This window comes from Schistocerca gregaria, chromosome 3 (assembly GCF_023897955.1).
Source record: "Schistocerca gregaria isolate iqSchGreg1 chromosome 3, iqSchGreg1.2, whole genome shotgun sequence".
In the NCBI taxonomy this organism is placed as follows: Eukaryota; Metazoa; Arthropoda; class Insecta; order Orthoptera; family Acrididae; genus Schistocerca; species Schistocerca gregaria.
In genome coordinates, this window is record NC_064922.1 from 946,379,345 (window position 1) to 946,393,348 (window position 14,004).

At 43.1% G+C, this 14,004-nt stretch overlaps 1 protein-coding gene across 1 annotated transcript in view; it reads right to left on the reverse strand.

Annotated features, from left to right (window-relative positions):
- LOC126355878 (low-density lipoprotein receptor-related protein 2) overlaps window positions 1-14,004 on the reverse strand; it is a 1,254,105-nt gene that overhangs the window by 781,169 nt on the left and 458,932 nt on the right. The window lies entirely within an intron of this gene.

Below are 14,004 nucleotides of genomic sequence, written 5' to 3' on the forward strand. Positions count from 1 at the left end.
TGCACTGGACTCGGCACCTTGGAAACCTAGGTATGGTACACAAAGGTCGACGATGCCTAGGTTGTGTGGAGCCATGGCGAGGAACAGCTCGGTGACTTCCTAAGACACCTGGACAGCCTCCATGCCAACATAAAATTTACCATGAAGGCAGAAAAGGACCAACAGCTACTCTTTCTAATGTGCTCGTCACAAGGGATGGTGAAAAGCTGAGACACAGCTGTGTATCGAAAACCTACACGCACGGACCGATACCCGCACAAACTGTCAAATCACTGCACGAGCCAGAAAAGAGGCACGATTAATGCACTCGACGCTAGCAAGACGAATGTGAGAGCCGCAGCGCCGAAGCCGCGAGATGCAACACCTGGAAAGTTCTCAGTAGCAGGCAGTGTCACAGAATCTAACACTCGGCGAAGTGACACATCGGAAAAAGAAATGTCGGGTACGGCGTTTCTGCCGTACATTCCAGAGTGACGGACAGAATCGGCCGTATATGGCGCAAACACGGTGCAAAGTCTGTATGTAAACCGCCAAAGAAGATCAAAGAATGTCTCAGTTCGGCAACGCAAAAATGGGACCCCCCCCCCCCCCCCCCCCTGCAACGTCAGGAATATCGCACATACCATGTTCATGAGGCGAAGGCTATTTTGGAACGATTGGACGATCAGTCAACAACAGGATCCCCGAACTCACGCTGCAGTGAACGTTGGGGCAGACGGAGAGAGAGAGGCCGTAACCGAACACTCTCCATGTGAGACCGACCACTTGGTAAAATTCGAAAACATGGAAGTTCTTAGTTTATCACACCCGCTTGCTCATAGAAGCTACAGAAATACACAAACATGACAATACCTTCAATAGGAACGAAGGAGGCCTCAAGGCGAACGGTTCCTGGATTCACGCGCTGCAGAGAACGACCGTTGCGTGTAGTAAGGCGAGAATCCCAGCGAAAATGCGCACGGAAAAGCCCTTGGACGTCGGCGCACCAGGTACGTATAATCAGCGGCCGCGAGCTCAACTTCAGTCCACCACCAGTTTTGACAATGCCAGCCAGTCGTGTCGGCGAAACGCCAGAAAAGTCATCAGACAAACGTCCGTAGAAGAAACCGAGACAGTAGCCAACAGGCAGTTTGTCAGAATATTAGTGACCCTCTTAATGAGCACACTGCGTAATGGATGGCACCAGGTGGTCACTCAATCCTCCTCTGCTGCCGTTAAGTCGTGGCAGTGAAGTGGTGTGTACTTGTATGGAAGCGGTACAGTAAGATAAAACGACGTGGAGTCAGAAAGGCAGAAAGGAGCTACCGTGTTTGCAAGCGCCCGGGCCCGCAGCACGAATGAAGTCGGCCGATTTGTTGCTGTATCAATGCACCTACAAGGAACGGCATTCTGTTCGCAGCTACACAGCGCGCCGTAAGAACAATCCTCGAAATAATACATTAACCGATAGGGACTGCTTTCTGTCAACACAGGGCCATCTCACACAATTTCCCGGCGAACGTTGCGAAGGAACTGTATGCAATGGACGTTTGAAGTCCGGTACCTAGCAAAAGGCTATTGGCTACAGTAGGACGTATAGCTGCAGGTCTTCAGTAGGCCTAACAAAACGGAGATTGGGTATCAGCTAGCTCGAGGGATTTAATGTGGCCCGACGGGTCGCGATTTTGACTCTTTCTAAAAACGGCACTGGCCCCTTACTTAGCTGGTACAAGTTTTAGAATACTAATTGCTTCAGCCTACGTTACTATCTATCAGGAAACGTCATCACGTAAGATTGACTCTACAGTGTGGAGGGGGCGAGTAAGTGACGGATGACCTTAAATGCTCAGTCTCTTCAGCAGTCCCTCCCCCCCCCCCACCTCCCCCCAATCACTCTTCTTGTCTAATCTCTGACGATCGCAGCGTTGACGGGATGATTAATCTTTCTAGTCCCTCAATCTCAGTTTCATCACCACGGATAATGCACGGTATAAACTCGATGGTTTATTATAACAAATTACTATTTTACTCGTTCAGCAGACACAAAAACTGAAAATATCTCCAAACACTAACAAATAATGTGGAAGTAAAAATACAATTCATTTCACACAGTCATATATCATCACCGAAACAATATTAGAGGGCATTCCATTCCGAATGTGACATTAGTTATCTCCAAAATTTGTATATGTAATTAGCAAGAACCAGAAAAAATCTTAATGAATTTGCGTATTTGCTTTCAAACTCTAGCTTCGCCCGTAGCACGTCACGAAGTGGTCACATATCGCGTATGACGAAAGCGTTCGAGCTATTCCGGTTTAAAAGCAGCTGCGCACTGCAGAAAGACCACCGGTCCGAAATCAGCACAGTAAATCTATTTATTCTCGTGTATTTTTATTTTAGCTACCAGAGGGCCGATAATGAGCTCAATTCGGTGACGCGAAAACATGTGATAACCTATAATTGCATTACAAAATACAATTTATTACGTCCCAGCTTTTTAAAGTAACGTTTTTAGAAAGTTGTTTGGACAGAAATCCTACCGCGAAAGCTACAAATTAACATTAATTAGCAGCGTCCATATTGGCGGTGTTGTTGACTGTCAAGTGTCAACTGCTAAAATTGTTTGGTACGTTTCAATAAATGCCGAAGTGACAGGTTTCTGCCCATTAAAAAGTATAAACGCGCAGGGGTAATCAAAATAACGGAAATAACTATGGGAACAAGATTCGTGCGCGGTACGGTAGACTTCTGCGTCTGTATTCAGTTCCAAAAGGACCCTTCTGCTGGTAAGCTTGCCTTATGCCGTGCTATGTGCCGATTGGAGAAAGGAGGGCGACAATTATTTCAAGATACCAACTTCTTGTGCTGCCGAAACGTTAAGCTTATGGTCTAAATAAGTATCGCCCAAAGGGTCCGTCTCTAATACACAGAAGTACATTAAAGAGACAAGAGACTAAGTTGGTTTTTACTATGTGGAAGATTAAAGACTTGTCCACACTGCATTTCGTTCGTGTTCATAATTCACATAACGTACTTGATCGATTTCGGAATAAATTTTCCGTCATCGGATGTACCTGGAAAAATAATCACATCTACATAGTTTCAGTGGTCCAAATGGTTCAAATGGCTCTAAGCACTGTGGGACTCAACATCTGAAATCATCAGTCCCCTAGACTTAGAACTACTTAAATCTAACTAACCTAAGGACATCACACACATCCATGCCCGAAGCAGGATTCGAAGCAGCGACCGTAGCAGCAGTGTGGTTCCGGACTGAAGCGCCTAGAACCGCTCGAAAACAGCGGCCGGCCTATTTTAGTGAAATATGGCCATAAATGGATAGTCGATAACCGCATAAATAGATAGTCGATAACAGCTTGTATCCTGTCATAACATTTTCCGTCGTGGATATAAGCTTGCACAATTATGTGACACGTTTATTTCTGTCTGTTGGTTGACTTCAGTTCTGGTTAGTAAGATGCACGGCCAATTTCAGTTTTGTATGTATTTTACAAAAAAAGGTTTTCGCATAACCTAAGTGGCAAACTAGTATGGCAAGATACCAGTGTTATCAGCTATCCATATATGGATGTACTTCATTGAATCGATATCAATGTGATTTGTTTCCCACACACATCTGATACAGGAAAATGCACTCCGAAATCGATCTTGCGCGTTGTGTGAATAATCAACACCAGCCAACTGCAGCCTAAGGGACTCAATGATATTTCGCACATTAGTAAAATACACTGTCGCTGCTCGTCTCGCCAAGAACGACGAAGAGAATAAAAGCTCAGTAGGCTACAAAAATAAATGCCAGAGTCAATTTTTGCTTGAAATTAATACGCGTCAATCTCGAGTAGAGGTATGTGGTCTAATCTGAGAAACGGCAACGAACGAACATGGTACAATGGCGCAAATGGAAATTGTGGACAGAGAATACAATATGTTTATAAACAATCCAAAAGCTTTCGGAACGCAATAAAATCTGTTGATGATGCAGCGGATAGGCCAACGACAAACATAACGACCAACAACATCCAGCAAGTACAGCAAGTGTTCAGAAAAACAAATTTTACGTCCTTCTCTGGGAGTAATACCTTAGAATTTGGAGGTTAGCGAGTACAATATAAACGCCATTATTCACATAGATTTGGGTAAGAACCTTCCACTTGGTTATGTGTCTCCCTGCATAGTTCTTTTGGTAGTTACTCACACTCCTTCATACTTATGAGCTATTTCCATTTACTTCTGTTTCCTCCTTATTTTACCATTTAAAGATATTACTTCTAATTCTGCTCTTATTCCACTATTTGGATTTCGATACTGCCTAGTGTGTCCTGTTACATGTCCAAGAAATCATTTTCGGTCTCTAGCGCATCCCTTTCTATTGTTACCAGGTTTCGTTCCAGACATCAGAAATGCGAGTGAGAGTGTTTTGCAGACTTTCAGAAGTGTCTCTTTCGCTTCCCTCCAAGACTAGCTCTGCCCGGTTGTTCATTTTCAGGTGGTGCGCAATACGCTTAAGCGGCACCAAATAATAATTACTTACGACATAGTTCCACCAACGTGGGAATACTATGTACATTTCACATTTGCACAACAGTCGGTGGCTGAGGAAACCTGAATAAAGGCAGTTTCTTTCTTTCACCAAACGCTTTAGATGTACCTTGTAAATCAGGAGGGCAGCCGAATCTTGAAACATTTCCAACATCAACAGTCGATTTCAAATATCGCGCATTTTCTTTTACGCCTCTGACGACTTTCAAACGTAACGAACTCGTCAAGCGAACAGAGAAAAACGTAGGCACCGGCGGTTTGGTTCCGGTACAGGTAGCCCAATTTACCGACAGTTTCCAGATTATTCGTTGCCGCGTCGGCAGATTTTCATGCGTGAAAAATTCGCAGCCTCGCTCAGAGGGAGCCGTCCCGGGCTGGCGGCACGCACATATTCGCGGTGCGTTTCTTTTTAGCGCTGCTCTCGCTCCGTTGGGCGCATTGTTCGACGCCTTTTGTATTTCACCGCTAGTGCCGAATTTCCCGCGATTTATCTTCGGCATATCGGGGAGCCAACAAATCGATCAGCCATTTGGCTATCGAGGATCAGCTACCGCCAATGGCTCACATACATCACGAGCAGTATATATTAAAACATATAGCTTCCGCCCAACGAACGAGGGCAATACATCCTCTTGACGTTTAGGAAAACACTATTTGTAACCGCATAACTGGTTCTCTTCGGGAGAAAGCTCATAGCTTGCAAAGAGGAGATTTTTCTTTTTCTTTTCTCCAAACAGCGGGATCCGACAGCCGATCTTTTGTGATAAGCGCTAGTTAGAATTTTAGCAGCAGCGAGTTGAAGGGTTGTTTCGTTCGATTATCAGTGGAATGGATCGCTCTTTGCGTGAATACAGCTCACGTTGTCAGAATCAAGAATCTGATTCTGCGTCTGTTACAGTACTGTGGTACCAAGCAAGTCGGAGCGTGGATGAGAAACACATTTTCCCGGGAAGAATAACTTAAATTTTCTGTAATTCTCCCTAAATACCTGCAGACGAATGCTAATGTGGATTCCTCAGTGTAACTGCGACCCAGCTCCCTCAACCTAAAAGTCCACACATTTTTGAATTCATTTTACTCTTTTTTGTTAAATTCTAAGGATAACTGTTGCACAGTCATACGATAATGGTGCGTAACATTCATAAGAAAATGACTCGAGATAGCTGGCGAAAAGTGAATAAAGAAGGTTATGGGTAGAATGTGAATGAATCGGCCCTCTCCTTTTAAAGGAATCATTCATTAAAGGAACAATTATTATGGAAAATTCAAAGCTGGATCGTCGGCCTCCTTTCGATTATAAACCCATTGTCTTACCATTATGTCACCTAATATGGTAGAAGCGGCGATCAGCTTAATACAATGAACGTTTGGCCTCTTACCCTGGGATGTCGCGTCTTTTTTTATAGTAATATGTCGCTGAGAAAGGTGTAAAGATGTGAGACGTATTGAGACACTCTAGGCAAGAAAGGCGAGCACGTCTTACCACTACCACTTATAGCTGCGTTTGGCTCTAGCTGGTTAGACGCATGATGGTTTCTCACCTGTAACAAAAGAAAAAAATTATTTAGAATGGTAATACAAAAGCAATATATCTACAATGTAAACTTATGAGTTAATAATCTTCTGGAGCTATTTTTGGCGTTTGTATCCGTACTAATGAAATAAATATGGTTTTTATAATACTACTACTTCCTAAACATCAATTTTTTTTTTGTTTCCTCCTGTTAGCCACACTTGTTTCAGCACCTGTTCGCTATCTTCTTTGGTCCTCACTTCATTTATGTAAAAATATGATACAGGTTTCATCGGTGTTCTATGTTGTACAGTAGTACAAGCGTTTATTTCAAATATTTTGTGCTGATGGTGTCATATTTATGTAATATCTGGAGCTGTTGACAAAACTAATCTTTATTTGGTACTTCTTTTAACCGATACGATCATCCGGATAGCGACTGTTTCAATTTAAATTGGAACCAAATAAAGATTTTACTTATCAGAAGCTCCCTGTGGTATGTAAATAAGACTTTCCTTTTTAAAAAAATAAATGATTTATTAACTTAAGGTGCTGTATTTCAGACTTCCAGACATTTGAAAATGACGACACAGTACTAGTAAGGTAATCATTTAAAAATTGTTTTAGTGACTGTCGCTTGACGACAGTTTGTGGTGTCAAATACACATTTTAAATTTCTATGTCACACTCTTTGATAACAGTTATGTCGAAATACAAAAACTAAATTTGATATACCTGCCGGAATACCACAGACAATCCGCCTGGCCACTCTGAAGAGGAACACACTGTATACATAATGATTTGTAGTATGACCAGGGACAAACACTAATTTCTTAATTTTTGTTACTTTTGAACAATGTGACGTTTAGTAATCTGTAAGCACAAATCATATATACACAGTGCCTAAATGAGTTACTGTACCTCACTTCGAAAGCAATCGACCAGGTAATAAATGGAGCACACACCTAAATAATTTGGGTTGGCAGATGATCTTTCAAATAACCATCGTGTCATTTGATCTATTTTCTTTCTTTACACCGATTGCTGTCAGTGGATATTGTGAAGGAAGAGAGAGAGAGAGAGAGAGAGAGAGAGAGAGAGAGAGAGAGAGAGAGAGAGAGCGGACACAAACAGGAAATAGGGCAAAAGTGATGAAGAGATACTCATATCAGTCACCTATCAAAGTGAGTATGATGTACACTACTGGCCATTAAAACTGCTACACCACGGAGATGACGTGCTACAGACGCGAAATTTAACCGACAGGAAGAAGATGCTGTAATATTCAAATGATTAGCTTTTCAGAGCATTCACACAAGGATAGCGCCGACGGCGACACCTGCAACGTGCTTACAGGAGGAAAGTTTCCAACCGATTTCTCATACACAAACAGCAGTTGACCGTCGTTTCCTGCGGAAACGTTGTAGTGATGCCTCGTGTAAGGAGGAGAAATGCGTACCATCACGTTTCCGACTTTGATAAAGGTCGGATTGTAGCCTATCGCGATTGCGGTTTATCGTATCATGACATTGCTGCTCGCGTTGGTCGAGATCCAATGAGTGTTAGCAGAATATGGAATCGGTGGGTTCAGGAGGGTAACACGGAACGCCGTGCTGGATCCCAACGGCCTCGTATCACTAGCAGTCGAGATGACAGGCATCTTATCCGCATGACTGAAATGGATGGTGCAGCCACGTCTCGATCCCTGAGTCAACAGATGGGGACGTTTGCAAGACAACAACCATCTGCACGAACAGTTCGACGACCTTTTGAGGAGCATGGACTATCAGCTCTGAGACCGTGGCTGCGGTTACCCTTGACGCTGCATCACAGACAGGAGCTCCTGCGATGGTGTACTCAACGACGAACCTGGGTGCACGAATACCAAAACGTCATTTTTTCGGATGAATCCAGGTTCTGTTTACAACAGCATTATGGTCGCATCCGTGTTTGGCGACATCGCGGTGAACGCACACTGGAAGCGTGTATTCGTCATCGCCATACTGGCGTATCACCTGGCATGATGGTATGGGGTGCCATTGGTTACACGTCTCGGTCACCTTTTGTTTGCATTGACGGCAGTTTGAACAGTGGACGTTACATTTCAGATGTGTTACGACCCGTGGCTCTACCCTTCATTCGATCCCTGCGAAACCCTACATTTCAGCTGGATAATACACGACCGCATGTTGCAGGTCCTGTACTGGCCTTTCTGGATACAGAAAATGTTCGACTGCTGCCCTGTCCAGCACATTGTCCAGATCTCTCACCAATTGAAAAAGTCTGGTCAATGGTGGCCGAGCAGCTGGCTCGTCACAATACGACAGTCACTACTCTTGATCAACTGTATGGGCAGTTGTACCTGTACACGCCATCCAAGCTCTGTTTGACTCAATGCCCAGGCGTATCAAGGCCGTTATTACGGCCAGAGGTGGTTGTTCTGGGTACTGATTGCTCAGCATCTATTCACCCAAATTGCGTGTAAATGTACATGTCAGTTCTAGTGTAATATATTTGTCCAATGGATACCCGTTTATCATCTGCATTTCTTCTTGGTGTAGCAATTTTAATGGCCAGTAGTGTACATCAGTCAACAAAAGTTGCAGATCACATCTCACACTATAAAGTAATAACACATCTCACACTATAAAGTAATAATGCTGATTGGCTGCCGCTGCTTAGCTCCCAAACAGGAGGCATTAAGGTACATTCAGTAAACCTTCGACGGCGAAGGTACAGTTGTTTTAGCAGCGTGGTTCCTTTTATTTAGTTATTTATTTATTGTTCCGTGGGACCAAATTAAGGAGTCTCCATGGTCATAGAACGAGTCAATACATGAAATTATAACACGATAGTAGAAACAGATAAAATGAAATATAAAAAACGTATTCAGGCGACATTTCGTAAGTTTAAATAAGGAAAATCAACAATGTAACACTGGAATTTGCTTAATTTTTCCGCTCTTCCAGGAGCTCCTCGACAGAATAGAAGGAGTAAGCCATGAGGAAACTCTTCAGTTTAGACTTAAAAGTGTTTGGACTACTGCTAAGATTTTTGAGTTCTTGTGGTAGCTTATTGAAAATGGATGCAGCAGAATACTACACTCCTTTTTGCACAACAGTCAAGGAAGTGCATTCCACGTGCAGATTTGATTTCTGCCTAGTATTAACTGAGTGAAAGCTGCTAACTCTTGGGAATAAGCTAATATTGCTAACAACAAACGACATTAAAGAAAATATGTACTGTGAGGGCAATGTCAGAAAATGGCTCTGAGCACTATGGGACTCAACTTCTGAGGTCATCAGTCCCCTAGAATTTAGAATTACTTAAACCTAACTAACCTAAGGACAGCCATGTCCGAGGCGACCGTAGCGGTAGCGCGGTTCCAGACTGTAGCGCCTAGAACCGCTCGGCCACACCGGCCGGCCGGGCAATGTCAGAATTCCCAGACTATTGAATAGGGGTCGACAAGAGGTTCTCGAACTTACACCACATAATAGCTCGAACAGCCCGTTTTTGAGTCAAAAATACCCTTTTTGAATCAGAAGAATTACCCCAAAAAATAATACCATACGACATAAGCGTATGAAAATATGCGATGTAGACTACTTTTAGTGTTGAACTGTCACTTATTTCAGATACTGTTCTAATGGTAAATAAAGCAGCATTTAGTTTCTGAACAAGATCCTGGACATGGGCTTTCCACAACAGCTTACTATCTATCCGAACGCCTAGGAACTTGAACTGTTCCGTCTCGCTTATAATGTGCCCATTCTGTCAGATAAAAATATCGGTTCTTGTTGAATTGTGAGTTACAAACTGTAAAAACTGAGTCTTACTGTGATTCAGCATCAAATTATTTTCCACAGGCCACGAACGTATTTCATGAACTACAATATTTGACACTGTTTCAATATTATACATAAAATCCTTCACTACCAAGCTGGTGTTATCAGCAAACAGAAATATTTTTGAATCACCTGTAATACTAGAAGGCATATCATTTCTATAAATAAGAAACAGCAGTGGTCCTAGCACCGACCCTTGGGGAACACACCACTTAACAGTGCCCCATTGGGACTGAACATCACTACCACTCTCAATATTGCGGAGAATTACCTTCTGCTTTCTGTTCTTAAAGTAAGAGGCGAACCAATTGTAAGCTACTCCTCTTACTCCATAATGGTCCAAATTCTGTAGTAATATTTTGTGGTCAACACAGTCAAAAGCCTTCGTTAAATCAAAGAAAACACCTAACGTTCGCAACCTTTTATTTAATCCGTCCAAAACCTCACAGAGAAAAGAGAATATAGCATTTTCAGTTGCTGAACCATTTCTGGGACCAAACTGTACATTTGACAGCAAATTATGTGAATTTAAATGCTCCAGTAACCTTGTATATAACGGAAAGCATGGAAAGCCCAACTGGATACATGGGTTATCGAAGCACTGCAGCCGCAACGGAAGCTCAGCTTTTAAACGCAAAGTCGTGGAAGAACAGACAGGATTCCACGAGAGGAGAGCCACCTGGCGAGCTGGGGACCCGGAAGCACCCATGCAGCAGCCGCCGTGTGTGATCGGGCACTTGCGGCCGAGCTTCTGAACACACACGCGGCCGCAGCAGGGCAATCGCATTAGCTGCCGCCTCTCAGCGGCTCGTAAATCTCTCTAATTGGCTTCCGCGTCGCCATCTGTCTCCAGCAGGCAATGCACACCGAAGCCAGTTCATCCGACAAAGTGTTTACCGCCTAGTTGACACGGGAGCGGCTCCTGTTACAACATTAGAACAACGCCGTGACGTGGCTCCCCAGCGCAGGTGCGCGCTCATTCTGTCACATCGCGCGCTACTCGTCCGTCAGCATACCGTGCTTATACACGCCGACTCAAACGAAGGCCTCGGCGCTTGTTCGTGACGTCACGTCAGCTAGGCACGGCGAACGCCGGCTCTGTTGAAGGCATACTCATAATGGCTGTGTCTCCCTCCCTCACACAGGAAAGTGGGAAACAACTGGCGGTAGTTGACCAACACACATTATTCTGAGAGATTTCTGCAATCAATTAATTGTGCAATTAATTGCACTTCTTAACAAATGGTGTACTCCTGAACTTAAATTTCCACCTGTTTTAAGGACTGACATACAAAAACAACTTCACGGTCCAGCAGCAACAGAATTCGTGCTTCTTTACCTTATTTGTAAATCTCAGGAAATTACGTTTGTACTGCGTTGCTTTTACAAGAAACTGTGAACATATTGGTGCTCTTCTTCAAGCATCTCGGTTGACTATGGGGTGAGGAGCACTGAATGTTAATGAAATATCTTGCTATTGTACACGTTGGGGGAAGGGGGATGAGGCAAAAGAGAGATACTTGTTTTATCCAATAAAACTTTTATCTTATAAAGTTTGTCCTTTCAGTTGCAAGGGCAGAATATTTATCTTTTCTAATGTGCATTTTTAAAAAAGTTTAAGTTCAGCAGTATTTTCGATGTATGAAGCTATGTCCTGTTTAGAATTCCTTTCGTTGAAAACGACTGTAATGTACTGACTGGCAACATTTGGACATTTACACATGTAAATTAGTTCACATTTCTTTCCAGTGACTATGTCAAACGAAAATAAATAAATAAAAGAAACGAGTTAATTGTAAGGGGGTTGGGTAAGTTTCGATAAGAAAATGGATGAAGTACATATAGTTACTTCAATGTAAAATTTCAGAAGCTTGCAATGGGGCAAAGTATTTTCTCATATTGATCTACGTTTGTTTCGACAGGATTCAGTAGTACATAATTATGATCTTCATTTGTAGCTTTACGATAGTAAGAAAATCTTTCATCTGAATAAAACTGCAGAATCCAAACTGATACCAAACATTTTGTCCAAAAATAAGAGATTTATAGTGATAAGCACGCCCAGGCGTTTCTGCATGCAACAGACCTGGCGTTCGCCGTGCCTAGCTGACGTGACGTCACCAACAAGCGCCGAGGCCTTCCTGTGAGTCGGCGCTTATAGGCCATGCACTCTAGAGCCCATAACTTTCCCAGATGTGGGTCGAAATCAGGAACGAGTACACGATTTCGTTCCATTTGCCGCGACTTGAAACGCAACAGATTTTATTTGTGATTTTATTATTTTCAGGGGTAAGACAAGGCTGCAACCTGTCTCCACTGTCGTTCATATTATTTGAAATGTTGAAAACAATAGACTGGCTGGGTGAGATTAAGATATGTGAACACAAAATAAGCAGCCTCGCATATGCGGATGACGTACTTGTGACGCCAGATTCGATTGAAAGTTTGCAAAGTAATATTTCAGAGCTAGATCAAAAATGTAAGGACAATCTAGATCACAAATGTAATGACTATGATATGAAGATTAGCATCTCCAAAACTAAAGTAATGTCAGTGGGAAAGAGATATAAACGGATTGAGTGCCAAATAGGAGGAACAAAGTTAGAACAGGTGGACGGTTTCAAGTATTTAGGATGCATATTCTCACAGGATGGCAACATAGTGAAAGAACTGGAAGCGAGGTGTAGCAAAGATAATGCAGTGAGCGCTCAGCTACGATCTACTCTCTCCTGCAAGAAGGAAGTTAGTACCAAGACTAAGTTATCTGTGCACCGTTCAATCTTTCGACCAACTTTGTTGTATGGGAGCGGAAGCTGGGTGGATTCAGGTTGCCTTATCAGTAAGGTTGAGGTTACGGATATGAAAGTAGCTAGGATGATTGCAGGTACTAGCAGATGGGAACAACGACAGGAGGGTTCCACAAAGAGGAAATCAAAGAAAAACTGGGAATGAACTCTATAGATGTAGCAGTCAGGGCGAACAGGCTTAGATGGTGGGGTCATGTTACACGCATGGGAGAAGCAAGGTTACCCAAGAGACTCATGGGTTCAGCAGTAGAGGGTAGGAGGAGTCGGGGCAGAGCAAGGAGAAGGTACCTGGATTCGGTTAAGAATGATTTTGAAGTAGTAGGCTTAACATCAGAAGAGGCACCAATGTTAGCACTGAATAGGGGATCATGGAGAAATTTTATAAGGGGGCTATGCACCAGACTGAACGCTGAAAGGCATAATCAGTCTTAAATGATGATGATGATGATTTTATTATTTAATTCGTTTTTCGAAGTTCTCACTGAGACGTGCTTCGACTTCAAGAAATGAAACATCAAGTGGTGGTAAATAGACAGAGGCGATGAGAAGAAAATGAAATAGAAGATTCATCGTTCTCCTTAATTACTCTCGCTGTGGGTTTGCCGTCTGAAGTGCATCATGGCCGGAGAACGACGTAAAGTTTATGCCCAGTAAGCGCTATGAGACATGAGGATCTCGCCTGTAAGAGCCGTGGAGGACGTAATATAAGATAATGATGTGCTGCAAACGCCTTGAGTCCTTCAAGGATATACCTCTCTGTTCTGCTACCTGACCACTATAACGCCTCCCTAAAATGGAAGACGTTGGCAGTGCCTCTTTATGAACTCACATCATTAACCGTCCTTTACGACCACCCAAAGGAGAGGACGGAGGTTTCCGCGAGAGTAGAAAAGACTTTTCACATGAAGAAGCTTCTTTAATGGGTGTTCAGATTCGCAATGCTTTTTGTTATGACGCGCCCAGCCATTAATTGCTCTTCTGTATCAACCAAGCCATTTCAGGGTAGCACTTGCGCTCAATGACCTCATATATTTATTGGATATATTGCAATCTCTTCCTGTACGGCTTCCTCAAGGGCCGCCGAAGCTGTGCCTTAAAATACGTGGCCTATTATCCTTTCTCTTCTTCTTCTCAGTACTCGCCATATGTTCGTGTCTCCGCTGATTCTGCCGGGAACCTCTTCTTGTCTTACCTCATCATTCCAACTAATTTTTAACATTCTTCTACCGCATCGCCTCTCAAACTCTTGGAGTCTCTTCTTTTTTGGTTTTCTCGCAGTCCATAATTCACTATA